We start from the raw sequence: 13,542 nt of genomic DNA, 5'->3' as shown, positions 1-13,542 counted from the left end.
AACTTGAATGGAAGAGCTGGCAATACTTTTCTTCAGCTAGCAGCGGGAGTTCAGTGGTGGTATAATGAAACAGCATGATGCAGTACTAGGAACAGGTGTAAATTGCTCAATGTTTTTACTTAACACAGCAATCAGGTCTTTGAGTTCATAAAGAAATGCAGTTATATTCTCAGCACACAGCTTGAATGCATTGTTTGAATAATACAGTTGGTAACATTTAGAGAAGTCAATGTAGACAGTCAGCATTCATAATAAAATGCCTGCCACTGGTATTATGGAAAGACTATATAATAATAACCTCAAGAAACTGTAAATATCACCATTTGAGTATTGTAAATCATCATTTCCATATTAAAAACCTGCAGAAGGCCAGGCAAGATTTTTGACCCTTTACAGCTTCCTGCCTCATACTAAATTGGTACCTGAAGGTTTCTCATGGTTCATCGAAACATGTGCATCACACTATCACATAAATAAGAGTTGCTTTGTGGTATATACATTATTTCCATGTATTGATCAGCACTAAGATTGAGCAAATAGGCTTGCATTTTATTTAATTCATTTTTTATTAATTAAATATTTAATGGTAGTGACAGCACAAGTAATAACACTTTCAAATGTTTATTATTCTTGTTTTTTAAAAAAAAAAATCATGCTGGGCCATTTTATAGATAGATTAAAACAGCTGCTAAAATCTTCAGATTGTCCTAAGGCTTCAGGGCAGTCTGGACCGCAGGATTGGGTCCAATTCCGACTGATTCATTGTCCTGTATGGATACCAGAAACTTACCTGATACCGGATACTGGAAACTTACCTGAGGGGCCTGCTGGTGGGGTGAGGAGGGATTCCCCTCCCCACCTCCTGATGCATCATTTTTGAGTGCCAAGAGAGCTCTCTAGAAGGACCTGTGCTGCTGGCAGTCCCATCAGGGTATGCTTTTTTAAGGGGGGGGGGGAAATAGGGGGCTGGGAATGGCTGGATGTTCTTCCGGATCAATCTCTCGTTGATTCGGGAGGCCATGTAGCTACCATCCTCCCTCAGGGAGAGCCTGGGGTTGTAGGAGGGTATGAAGACTAAATACCAGTTCCTCCCAGGATTTAGTGATGAGTTTGTGCAAAGTTTCAGAGTTCTGTTTCATAATTCAGAGATTTGCATGATTTTTTTAAATACAAATCTCTGAATTATTAATCGGACTGAGACCCCTCCAAAGCATGAAGAATCGAAACAGAAGCCTCTAAAACATTTCAGAGAGATTAGTAAAGATTAGTTGTTTAGGAGAATTTCAAGCTGTGTTTTTTCAATATTTATTTATTTATTTATTTACAGCATTTATATTCTGCCCTTCTCACCCCGAAGGGGACTCAGGGCGGATCACATTACACATATAGGCAAACATTCAATGCCTTTAACATAGGACAAAGACAAACAACATAGCTCCGAGCGGGCCTCGAACTCATGACCTCCTGGTCAGAGTGATTGATTGCAGTTAGTTGCAGCTGGTTTGCTCTCCCGTCTGCGCCACAGCCCCGGGCCAACATACTTTGTAATTATCTGGGTTGGGAGGGGGATGAGGTGATTACAATGGCAGTTGCCTGCACTTTTTTTTCTTTTGTCAATCAATCAGAAGAAGAGCCAAGAAGAAAGCCAATCACATGGCTTTCTGCAAAGCTGGTCTCTGAACCTCAGTGTCTGTGTTTCTTTGTGGAGTTATTCAGAGAGTGTTAGGGATTCCTCTTCTTCAGAAGAGGAAGGGGAGCAGGAAAGTGTTCATGAATCTGAGGGTGAGTTGGAATATGAGGAGAAGATTTTGCAAGTACCCACATTTCAGGAGAGGCAAAAGGAAACAGAGCAGAGACGTTGTTCAGCTAGAATAGCTGCCAGAAATGCAGCTGAGTAATTGGGAACTGCCCTAGCAGCTGTGAGGAGACTCAGGGCTATAAAGCAGAAGCAGGTGCAGCCAGTTTTTGCTGGTAACAAACTGACTCTAATGCCTAAGCCTTCGCTACCTTTGTGCCTGCTTCAAATTTGCATCTGGGAAACTGCTCCTAAGGATTTATTGCTGTTTCTTTGTCTGAAGTACGACTGCTATTTGATTTGGGAATTTATCAGAGACTTAGAATTGTGTTTGCCCTAAGACTTCCTTCCTTTTGCATTATTCCACTGAGTTTGCTGTTCTTTTAATTTTTAATTTATTTACCACAGAGTTTTAAGGCTGTTCTTGAAAGACAAAACAGGACACAGAGAGAGAAAGATGTGTGATGCTCATTCTATGTGTTTGTTAAAACTTAAACTAGTAGTTTTTTGATAATCCTGTTTCTTTATATTCCTTCTTAATTAATCTTCTTCTTAGTTAATCTTCTTAGTTAACCCTTCTTCTGTTGAAATTATCCAACCCTAAACTTATATTTTCCAAATTTCTTTATAAACAGTGATGGTTCTGAAATTTGGAAGGCCTACTGCCCTCCTCATGTTGTCTCACTGTGCCACAATTTAAGGGGACACATTTTGTAGTTTTTTAAAAAATATTTTAATTGGAAAACTACTAAAATTCCTAAAAATCGGTAGATGAATGAATCATTCTGAAACTTTGCAGAATTATGCCCTGCTTATGTTGTCTCATTGTGCAGAAATTCAATGGGATACCTCTTGTAGTCTGTTATATATATATATATATATATATATATATATATATAAGGCTTGATCGATCCACGAAAAATTTGATTCTAAACTCGTTTCAAAACTAGAGGGGGTCTGCGTTTCGTTTTTGAAGGTGTTTCCGAATTTTGCCCCCCAAAAAATTCGAAATTAACGAAAATTCGTTATCTTCAAAATTAATTCGTTAATGGCGGACGCGCATGCGCGGTCGCCCAAAAACAGCCCCAGAGGGGGGGAGTTCGGGGGCTCTCCTGCTCTCATTTTTTCAGCTATACTGATCAAATTTGGTACAGTGGGAGAACACAATCCACCCTGTTTGTTTGCTAAATTGCAGAGCGTTTGCCCTTTCCTAAGATTTATTGCGCAATTTTATAGTTCATATAAAAAAACTTTACCAATTGCAAAAAATCTGTTCCTGCTTTTCAATTGTTATTTCCTGTTCATTCCATAGGGGTTCCATCACTGTGAAAGTCCTTCTTCTACTTGTGTAACATTGTTTCAGTGCCCGTAAATCTGTAAAAAATTTAGGACATTGGGGGCCATTGGCCAAGAGACACATTTTGCTGCCTGCCACTATGTGCAATGACTTTCCCCAGGCATCCACATTGGAGGCCATTATACCCCAGTGGTCAAGCCCCTCCCCTCCCAAGAAATGTAAGATTTCTGCGACGTTGGTTTGATTTATTGCCTGATGGCAAAATGGGGGCTTGGATCCCACTCCCCTGGGGAGCCGTCCACCGTGGCCCGTCTCCCACCCCTGCCCCTTTCCCCAAAGCAGCAGGGCGTGGGCTTAAACTGCGGAAATAGACATGGGGGCATGGATCCCACACCCCTGACCCTTTTCCCTAAAGCAGTAGGGCGGGGGCTCAGCTGCTGAGATACACATGAGAGTTAGTATCCATTAAAAGGGGTAGTGGGAGCAAAAAGAAAGAAAAAAATCAACGTTGTGATCCGAACTGCAATGTCCAAGATGGAGAAAAAAAAAGAAAGAAAAAATCCCCGTGGGGATCCGAACCCCAATGTCTATCTCAGCATCAAAGACCCCATCCTGCGCCGGCGAAAGTTGGCCGGCATGCATCCCGTACAGAGATAGAGAGAAAAGACCAGAGGACCCCGTCCCAAAGGAAGGATCTGTGCAAAATTGCCCAAAGGGTTGCGGAACGACAGCCGCGAGAGAAGAGAGATGCGGTGCAACGTGGGAAACACGACCACGTAGGCCGACAGGCAGCAAAAACAAAAGAAAAGAAAAGAAAGATAAACCCACAGCCGGCAGGGCCCACACTTTAAAATACTAGGCCGGCCACAGTTGGCCGGCACGCTTCCCCGACAGGAAGAAAGAGTGGCCGCCACAAAGGAGGCTTCTGTGCAAAATCGCAACAAGGGGTAAAGAAAGTCAGCCGCGAGAGAAGAGGGATGCGGTGCATCGTGGGAAACACGACCACGAAGGCCGTGAGGCAGCAAAAACAAAAGAAAAGAAAAGAAAGATAAACCCACAGGCAAAAAGGCCCACATATTGAAATACTAGGCCAGCCACCGTTGGCTGGCACGCTTCCCCGACAGGAAGAAAGAGTGGCCGCCCCAAAGGAGGCTTCTGTAAAAATCGCAACAAGGGGTGCGGAAAGACAGCCGCGAGAGAAGAGAGATGCGGTGCAACGTGGGAAACACGACCACGAAGGCCGTGAGGCAGCAAAAACAAAACAAAAGAAAAGAAAAAGCCACAGCCGGCAGGGCCCACACTTTGAAATACTAGGCCGGCCACCGTTGGCCGGCACGCTTCCCCGACAGGAAGAAAGAGTGTCCGCCCCAAAGGAGGCTTCTGTGCAAAATCGCAACAAGGGGTAAAGAAAGACAGCCGCGAGAGAAGAGGGATGTGGTGCATCGTGGGAAACACGAACACGAAGGCCGTGAGGCAGCAAAAACAAAAGAAAAGAAAAGAAAAAGCCACAGCCGGCAGGGCCCATACGTTAAAATACTAGGCCGGCCACCGTTGGCCGGCACGCTTCCCCGACAGGAAGAAAGAGTGTCCGCCACAAAGGAGGCTTCTGTGCTACATCGCAACAAGGGGTAAAGAAAGACAGCCACGAGAGAAGAGGGATGCGGTGCATCGTGGGAAACACGACCACGAAGGCCGTGAGGCAGCAAAAACAAAAGAAAAGAAAAGAAAGATAAAGCCACAGGCGAAAAGACCCATATATTGAAATACTAGGCCGGCCACCGTTGGCCGGCATGCTTCCCCGACAGGAAGAAAGAGTGGCCGCCACAAAGGAGGCTTCTGTGCTACATCGCAACAAGGGGTAAAGAAAGACAGCCGCGAGAGAAGAGGGATGCGGTGCATCGTGGGAAACACGACCACTAAGGCCGTGAGGCAGCAAAAACAAAAGAAAAGAAAGAAAAAGCCACAGCCGGCAGGGCCCATACGTTAAAATACTAGGCCGGCCACCGTTGGCCGGCACGCTTCCTAGACAGGAAGAAAGAGTGGCCGCCCCAAAGGAGGCTTCTGTGCAAAATCGCAACAAGGGGTAAAGAAAGACAGCCGCGAGAGAAGAGGGATGCGGTGCATCGTGGGAAACACGACCACGAAGGCCGTGAGGCAGCAAAAACAAAAGAAAAGAAAAGAAAGATAAACCCACAGGCAAAAAGGCCCACATATTGAAATACTAGGCCGGCCACCGTTGGCCGGCACGCTTCCCCGACAGGAAGAAAGAGTGGCCGCCCCAAAGGAGGCTTCTGTGCCAAATCGCACAAAGGGGTAAAGAAAGACAGCCGCGAGAGAAGAGGGATGCGGTGCATCGTGGGAAACACGACCACGAAGGCCGACAGGCAGCAAAAACAAAAGAAAAGAAAAGAAAGAAAAAGCCACAGCCGGCAAAGCCCACACTTTGAAATACTAGGCCGGCCACAGTTGGCCGGCACGCATCCCAGAAACAGAGAGAGTAGAAAAATAACCAGGAAATGTGGGCCCAAGCCCCTCAGACCCGGGGGGCCGGCCACCGTTGGCCGGCTCCACGCCCACACCCCACAACCCACGGGGAAGGGCATGCATTCTTCCCGTCTGCTTTCGAAATGTGGGCACAAGCCCCTCAGACCCGGGGGGCCGGCCACCGTTGGCCGGCCCCACGCCCACACCCCACAACCCACGGGGAAGGGCATGCATTCTTCCCGTCTGCTTTCGAAATGTGAGCACAAGCCCCTCAGACCCGGGGGGCCGGCCACCGTTGGCCGGCCCCACGCCCACACCCCACAACCCACGTGGAAGGGCATGCATTCTTCCCGTCTGCTTTCGAAATGTGGGCACAAGCCCATCAGACCAGGGGTGCCGGCCACCGTTGGCCGGCCCCACACACACACCACAGAACCCACATGGGGAAGGGCATGCTTTCGTTACGTATGCTTTTGAAATGTGGGCCCAATCCCCTTGGACCAGGGGGGCCAGCCACCGTTGGCCGGCCCCACGCCCACTCCCCACAACCCATGACACAAAGACACACTCCATGACAGCCAACCGTCTAGCCTCTGGAAAAAACTACCCATTTATGTAGTCAACGATTCCATTATATCGTGATATTTTGCAGCCAAATTCATAAATTAAGCAATAACAACATAACATTACTGCATATTGAACGACTTCTTCTGTCACATTGGTTGTATAACATGACTTTTTGGTGCTTTATTAGGAAAATCATAATGATGTGTAATACGCTTCACTTCTACCAGTCCAATCCAAGATATGTCCTTATTGAAGCTTAGGTAGGCCCGTTCAGCTTTGATCAGTGAGACTCTTCTGTATTCAAGGAAATGTTGGGTCAATGAGACATAAAATATAACTGAAGTCACAGTCAGCATACAGCATTACCAGCTTAAAAAACATTGGTGTAAAAACACGGCACGGGTCCGAGGGCTGAATAGAGAGGAGGTAGTTTGACAGTTAAAAAACAATGCAGTGCGAAATACTATTGGCCTGGCTACCAATTCAAGGCAACGAACGACCACACAGACCTCTAAGGCTTTTTTGAAGAGGAAGGTTTTAAGGCTCTGATGTTGGGTTCATGTTTCCATGGAGTTGCACTTCAGGGAAGACTTGTGTGTATTTCTGGTGTGTTATTACAGTTCTCCAGCAGATGAGCTGGATAGAGGGAAATGACTTCTGTTGGTATACAGTTTAAGTAAAGTTGAGGAAGTACAATAATGAAAGATATTGTGTGAAATGGAGTAGTAATGAATCCAAAGTAGAAACAAAGCACAAATGTTGATTCAAAAGGGAACATGAAGACATAAGTAAATGTTTTTAATAGCAAAACAGAGTTTCTGAGTGGATTGATTCTCTACTTATGAGTCTGTGGAAGATTTTCATCAAATACTGTCGACTACACCCGCTCAAGGCAATGGTACAGTGAAAGAAAACAATTTTGAGAAGTGGTAAAGGCCAAGGTGTCCCATTTTTTTAAGTGATTCCACCATCTTCAATCATTATGCCCACAGGCCAGCAAAAAACAATTCCCACGAGACGGAACCTGCGCCCACACCTCGAAAGCAGCCGCAAAGGCACACGCCCTGACGGGCAAACGCCAACGTCCGCGTGCGCGGCCAGAGGGCAAGGGGACCCAAAGGCGGCCGTTCTGCGGCCACAGCGTTGAGTACACTGCCTTTATAGGTGAATGGGAAAATGTCCCACTGTCTTTGATCATTCCACCCTCTTCTATTGTTATACCAACAGGCCAGCAACAGCGTCAATCACAGCCCTTCTGGGTGATGGGACACAAGGTTTACATTTGGAGTAATTTGGGCAAATTCGTAGGTGTCCCACTGTCTTTGATGATTCGACCCTCTGAGTTATACCAACAAGCCAGCAAAATGCGGTTCGCACTCGACGTAACCTGCGCCCACACCTCGAAAGCAGCCACAAAGGCACACGCCCTGACGGGCAAACGCCACCGTCCGCGAGCGTGGCCAGAGGGCAAGAACAACCAAAGGCGGCCGTTCCGCAGCAACAGCGTCAAACACAGCCTTTCAGGGTGATGGGACACAAGGTTTGCATTTGGAGTAATTTGGGCAAAATCGAAGGTGTTCCACTGTCTTTGATGATTCGACCCTCTGAGTTATACCAACAAGCCAGCAAGAAGCGGTTCGCACTCGACGTAACCTGCGCCCACGCCTCGAAAGCAGCCGCAAAGGAACACGCCCTGACGGGCAAACGCCGCCGTCCGCGTGCGCGGCCAGAGGGAAAGGGGTACCAAAGGCGGGCGTCCCGCGGCCACTGCGTCGACCACACCCGCTCAAGCCGATGGGACAGTGAAAGATGAAACTTTAGAGAAGTGCTGGCCAAAGTCGAGGTGTTGTATTAATCCCTGTGGCAAAACACATCCTCAAAGGTTCAGATGGACAGATATCTCAGAAAAGTATGAGTCTGGTGTATTCCTTCACCTTAAATGATTATCCGAAGTATCCTCATCAAATATAACAGTGCTCTTTCTGTACAGGAACTCTTAGGATCTGGAGAAGACCAAACAGTCCTGGCTCATGAGGGAAATAATTTTTGACCAAAAAAAAGAAAAATAGTGAATTGAATGAAATCCGTACTGAACCCTAAGAGGAAGCATATCCTACCTAGGATTTTATGGACTAATTTCCCACAGAAAATCCTTCTACCTCTAGAGCGTCAGTATTACAGGAGAGAAAAAGTTTTGTGACTTCAGACTACAGAGATGGGCCAAAAGTAACTTTATTAAGTTCAACAGGGACAAATGAAAGCAACTTCACTTCGGTAAAGATAATGGAAATCCAAGCGACATTTTTTGGGACGCCTAGCTTGACAGCAGTGTGTGAGAAAACCGTCTGTGAGTCCTCGTGGACAACAACATAACAGTGAGCCTACTATGGTTTGCGGCAGAGCAAATATCCAATGGGCTTTAGGCATGCATCAACAGGGGAATAGCGTCTAGATCCAAGGCAGTCCTGTTCCCCCTCTACTCTGCCGTGGTCAGACCACACCTGGAATAATGTGTCCAACTTTGGGCACCGCAGATAAATGGAGATGCGGGCAAGCTTGAAAGTGTCTAGAGGAGTGCGACTAAAATGAATAAGGGTCTGGAGAACAAGCAGTATGAGGAGAGGCTTTATTAGCTGGCCATCATTGTTTAGCATGCAGAAGAGAAGGCTGAGAGGAGACATGTTAGCAATGTACAAATATGTGAGGGGAAGTCATAGGGAGGAGGGAGCAAGCTTATTTTCTGCTGCCCTGAACGGGACGGAGCAGTGGCTTCCAACAACAGGAATGGAGATTCCACCTGAACATCAGGAAGAACTTCCTGACTGTGATGGCTGTTCGGGAGTGGAACTGTCTCCCCCGGACTGTGTTGGGGGCTCCTTCTTTTGAAGCTTTTAAGCATAGGCTCGATGGCCATCTGTCGGGGATGCTTTGAATGAAACTTCCTGCGTTTTTGTTGGGGGAGAACTCGATGGCCCATGAGTTCTATTCCAACTCTACTTTTCTATGATTCCATGATTCAATGATTCGGGAAACGGCCCCTTGTGATTGATGAACCCAAAAACAACAGTGGGCAACGGTGAGTGATGATAAAGACGAGAAAAGAAGGGAAAAGAGAGAGGAAAGCATTGTAGGTTAGAGGAGAGAGTTGTTGGACAGAGTCCAAAGGGGCAACCCCCCCCTGGCCATCCACAAAATTAGCCAAAGTTACTCTGAAGCATAGCTGATTAAAGGAGAACTATTGCTCTATGAGCCGTCGGTGTCAAAATCCAAATCTGGGAAATTCAACACGGGAAGGTTGGCCTTCAGGAAAACCAGTTTCTCAACTGTTTGCGGGTCCAGCAAGCTGCGGTGGGGCGTGACTACATCTCCCGCTAGGCTGAAGACCCTTTCGCTCTGCACGCTCGTGGGAGGACAGCTGAGGAACTGGCGGGCTACGTGTGACAGATCCGGCCACATGTGTTCGCGTGAAGCCCAATAGGCCAATGGATCACAAGATATTATCTCAGGAGGCTCCTCAAAGTACCTGTTGACCGAGCATTCGGCCGAGTCTACCTTTTGAGCAGAAGCCAGCAAAGAGGATTCTTCAGAGCAGGCTAGTATGGCCACCGTCTCTGCAAAAAAAAACGTTTCCTGGTCGCTGCTGGAGATCCGTTTCCCTACGGCAAACCCCTACCGGCTCCCCGGGACTTTCAGTCTCGCCACTAGCGCTAGTGCTGGGGGTGACAGGCATTTCCGGAAGAGGGGCCGCTGTGCCCGTTTCCTCCACCCTGGCAGCAAAGACCTCCCTTACAAGGTTAACTAGTTGGGCCTTCCACACGGTAAAGTCTTTTGGGCAGACGTTGTACTTTAGCCGGGGATCACACAAGGCCGCCAGCATATGGACCTTGCTGGAAAGAAGTGGCTCAAGGCGTTTCCGTACAGCAAAGGACAACCTCCTCACCACCTCCTGGGCCGGCGGTGTCAGCGGTCCAGCCAGGGAGTCCAGTGTTCGACCGGCCCCAAGCCTTTCTAAGTGCTTCCTTAGCCTCAAGACCATGGGCACTGCCTGGCTAAGAAGGGCTTTTGATTCCGAAAGGGTCTCTGTGGCATGTTTGAATGGCTTTAGTATGTCTACTAGCTGGGAGATGGTGTCCCACTCTTGCTTATTTGGAACAAGTTTGCTAACTGGCGCAACCAATGTGAGGGAGATGCCGTGTACCGCCTTCTGCTGCTCGACCATGCGTTCAAGCATTTTAAAGGTTGAATTCCACCGAGTTGAGACGTCCTGGAGCAGCTTGTGCTGCGGGAGGCCTTCAAGGCTCTGCCTCTCTCTCAGCTGCCGGGCTGCCTTGATGCTCCTGTGGAAGTAGCCTGCGATCTTTCTACAGCGCTCGATCAGCAGGGAGATGTTTGCGTTGCTGGCTGGCTGCTCTTCCGGGCTCTTTAAACCTTCCTTGACGGTATTGTGAAGCATGTGGGCCATGCAGGACACATTCTGAAACCCGGCACTTTCAACCGCTTTGATCATATTTTTCCCAGCGTCAGTCACCATAAAGCCCCTCCTCATTTCTTCCGGCCTACACTGCATCCACTCCCCCATAATTTTTTCCAGATAGCTGCAGATGGTCTCTGCCTTGTGATCACGATCAACTACCTCCAACGCGAGGAGTGCCCAACGATGGGATGTATCCATACTGCCTTCCTTCTCCCACCAATGTGTCATGAGAGAGAGGTAGGAATGGCCTCCTCCCAAGCTTGACCAAATGTCAGAGGTAAAATGGATGTGTCCTCCCATGGCGCTACGCAACATCTGGGTAATGCGTTCCTTACAGCCCTCGTACAAGCCGGGAATAACTTTTCTGGAAACGGTGTGACGGGAGGGAATTTTTGTATCGGGGGCACAGTCGTTTCATAAGGCGTACGAAGCCTTCTTGTTCAACCAGGCAGAAGGGATGGTGATCAAGGGCAATCATCTCTCCCACAGTTTGGGTTATCTGCTGGGGTGTGAGTAGTGTTTCCCCCGTTTTCTTCCTGGGTAATGGAATGGCCCAATCCTCCAAGGTGGACTGTGTCTGCCTTCCACCATCTTCACCAGGAGAACTTTGTGTGCTAATGCTGCCACTGGAAGGGCTTGCAGTTCCCCCTCCTACCGATATGGAGGGATGGTGTCGCTTAATGTGAGAGCTCAACCCCGAGGTCGCAAGATGTCTCAGGTCTCTGCCTCTGCTGATATTTGCCCCACAGTGCCTACAACCTGCCAAAGTAGCACACTGAGAGTGGACATGGAAATGGTCCCAAATATAAGACCTAGGCCTCCCCACAGCCACTGTGGCGACGCCCACTGAGATAGGCGTCGTGGGCACCCTTTCGTCAGCTTGAGAAAGTTTTTGTTTGGATGGTACAACCTCCTCTACCTCCTCCTCACTGTCAGTAGCGGGTGGAGGGGTGGGGTTATCTATATCCTCACTATCCACCACCTGTAGTTCCAGGACGGCTACACCTGTATGTTCCATTGATCGTCCTGTGGTCTCAGCTCTATAAGACAACTGGCTCGGTGTGGAGGGCTGTGAACTTTCTGCATGCAAACAGCCGGCTTCTTCATCAAGTCCACCCACTCCCATAGTTCGGCGTTCCAGACGGATGGGACCCACCCTAACTTTTTTGGCCCCCCACAGTGTCCTGGCTGTGCCTTTACCACTAGCAGGACTTGCTCCCCCAGACCCGCGTACAGCTGAACGTTTCATGACAGCAGGAGTGTTTTCAGGAGACAGATGGGGGGATGGAAAGGTGTTGTGTAAGTGGTGGTAAATATTTCTTGTTTCTTGATTGGCAACGTGTTCTGTTTAGGGTATATTAACTGCCGCAAAACCGTCTATTTATTTTTTAGTTATTTCTATTCTTTTACAAGGGGATACCTGTAGAATCATAGAATCATAGAATAGTAGAGTTGGAAGAGACCACATGGGCCATCTAGTCCAACCCCCTGCTAAGAAAAAGGAAATCGCATTCAAAGCACCCCCGACAGATGGCCATCCAGCCTCTGCTTAAAAGCCTCCAAGGAAGGAGCCTCCACCACAGCCCCGGGGAGAGAGTTCCACTGTCGAACAGCTCTCACAGTGAGGAAGTTCTTCCTGATGTTCAGGTGGAATCTCCTTTCCTGTAGTTTGAAGCCATTGTTCCGTGTCCTAGTCTGCAGGGCAGCAGAAAACAAGCTTGCTCCCTCTTCCCTATGACTTCCCTTCACATATTTGTACATGGCTATCATGTCTCCTCTCAGCCTTCTCTTCTGCAGGCTAAACATGCCCAGCTCTTTAAGCCGCTCCTCATAGGGCTTGTTCTCCAGACCCTTAATCATTTTAGTCGCCCTCCTCTGGACGCTTTCCAGCTTGTCAACATCTCCCTTCAACTGTGGTGCCCAAAATTGGACACAGTATTCCAGGTGTGGTCTGACCAAGGCAGAATAGAGGGGGAGCATAACTTCCCTGGATCTAGACGCTATTCCCCTATTGATGCAGGCCAGAATCCCATTGGCTTTTTTAGCAGCCGCATCACATTGTTGGCTCATGTTTAACTTGTTGTCCACGAGGACTCCAAGGTCTTTTTCGCACACACTGCTGTCAAGCCAGGCGTCCCCCATTCTGTATCTTTGATTTCCATTTTTTCTGCCGAAGTGAAGTATCTTGCATTTGTCCCTGTTGAACTTCATTTTGTTAGTTTTGGCCCATCTCTCTAGTCTGTCAAGATCGTTTTGAATTCTGCTCCTGTCTTCTGGAGTGTTAGCTATCCCTCCCAGTTTTGTGTCGTCTGCAAACTTGATGATCGTGCCTTCTAACCCTTCGTCTAAGTCGTTAATAAAGATGTTGAACAGAACCGGGCCCAGGACGGAGCCCTGCGGCACTCCACTTGTCACTTCTTTCCATGATGAAGACGACGCATTGGTGAGCACCCTTTGGGTTCGTTCGCTTAGCCAATTACAGATCCACCTAACCGTAGTTTTGTCTAGCCCACATTTTACTAGTTTGTTTGCCAGAAGGTCGTGGGGGACTTTGTCGAAGGCCTTACTGAAATCCAGGTACGCTACATCCAGTTCTACAAAGGAGAATGGGAGGTGCAATCCTTTGGCCAAAGTTGGCTTTTGATTCACAGAAAGCGACCCTGGCACGGACAAACAGCCCTGTTTGAGCAGGCAAAGGGCAAAACTGGGTCCCTTTTTCCCCAAAAAGGAGGTTTAGTTCTACAAAGGACAATGGGAGGTGCAATCCTTTGGCCAAAGTTGGCTTTTGATTCACAGGCAGCGTCCCTGGCACGGACAAACTGCCCTGTTTGAGCAGGCAAAGGGCAAAACTGGGTCCATTGTTTCCCAGAAAGGAGGTTTAGTTCTACAAAGGAGTATGGGAGGTGCAATCCTTTGGCCAAAGTT

This window comes from Anolis carolinensis, chromosome 3 (genome assembly GCF_035594765.1).
Source record: "Anolis carolinensis isolate JA03-04 chromosome 3, rAnoCar3.1.pri, whole genome shotgun sequence".
Taxonomy (NCBI): Eukaryota; Metazoa; Chordata; class Lepidosauria; order Squamata; family Dactyloidae; genus Anolis; species Anolis carolinensis.
This window is presented reverse-complemented; position numbering follows the sequence as displayed.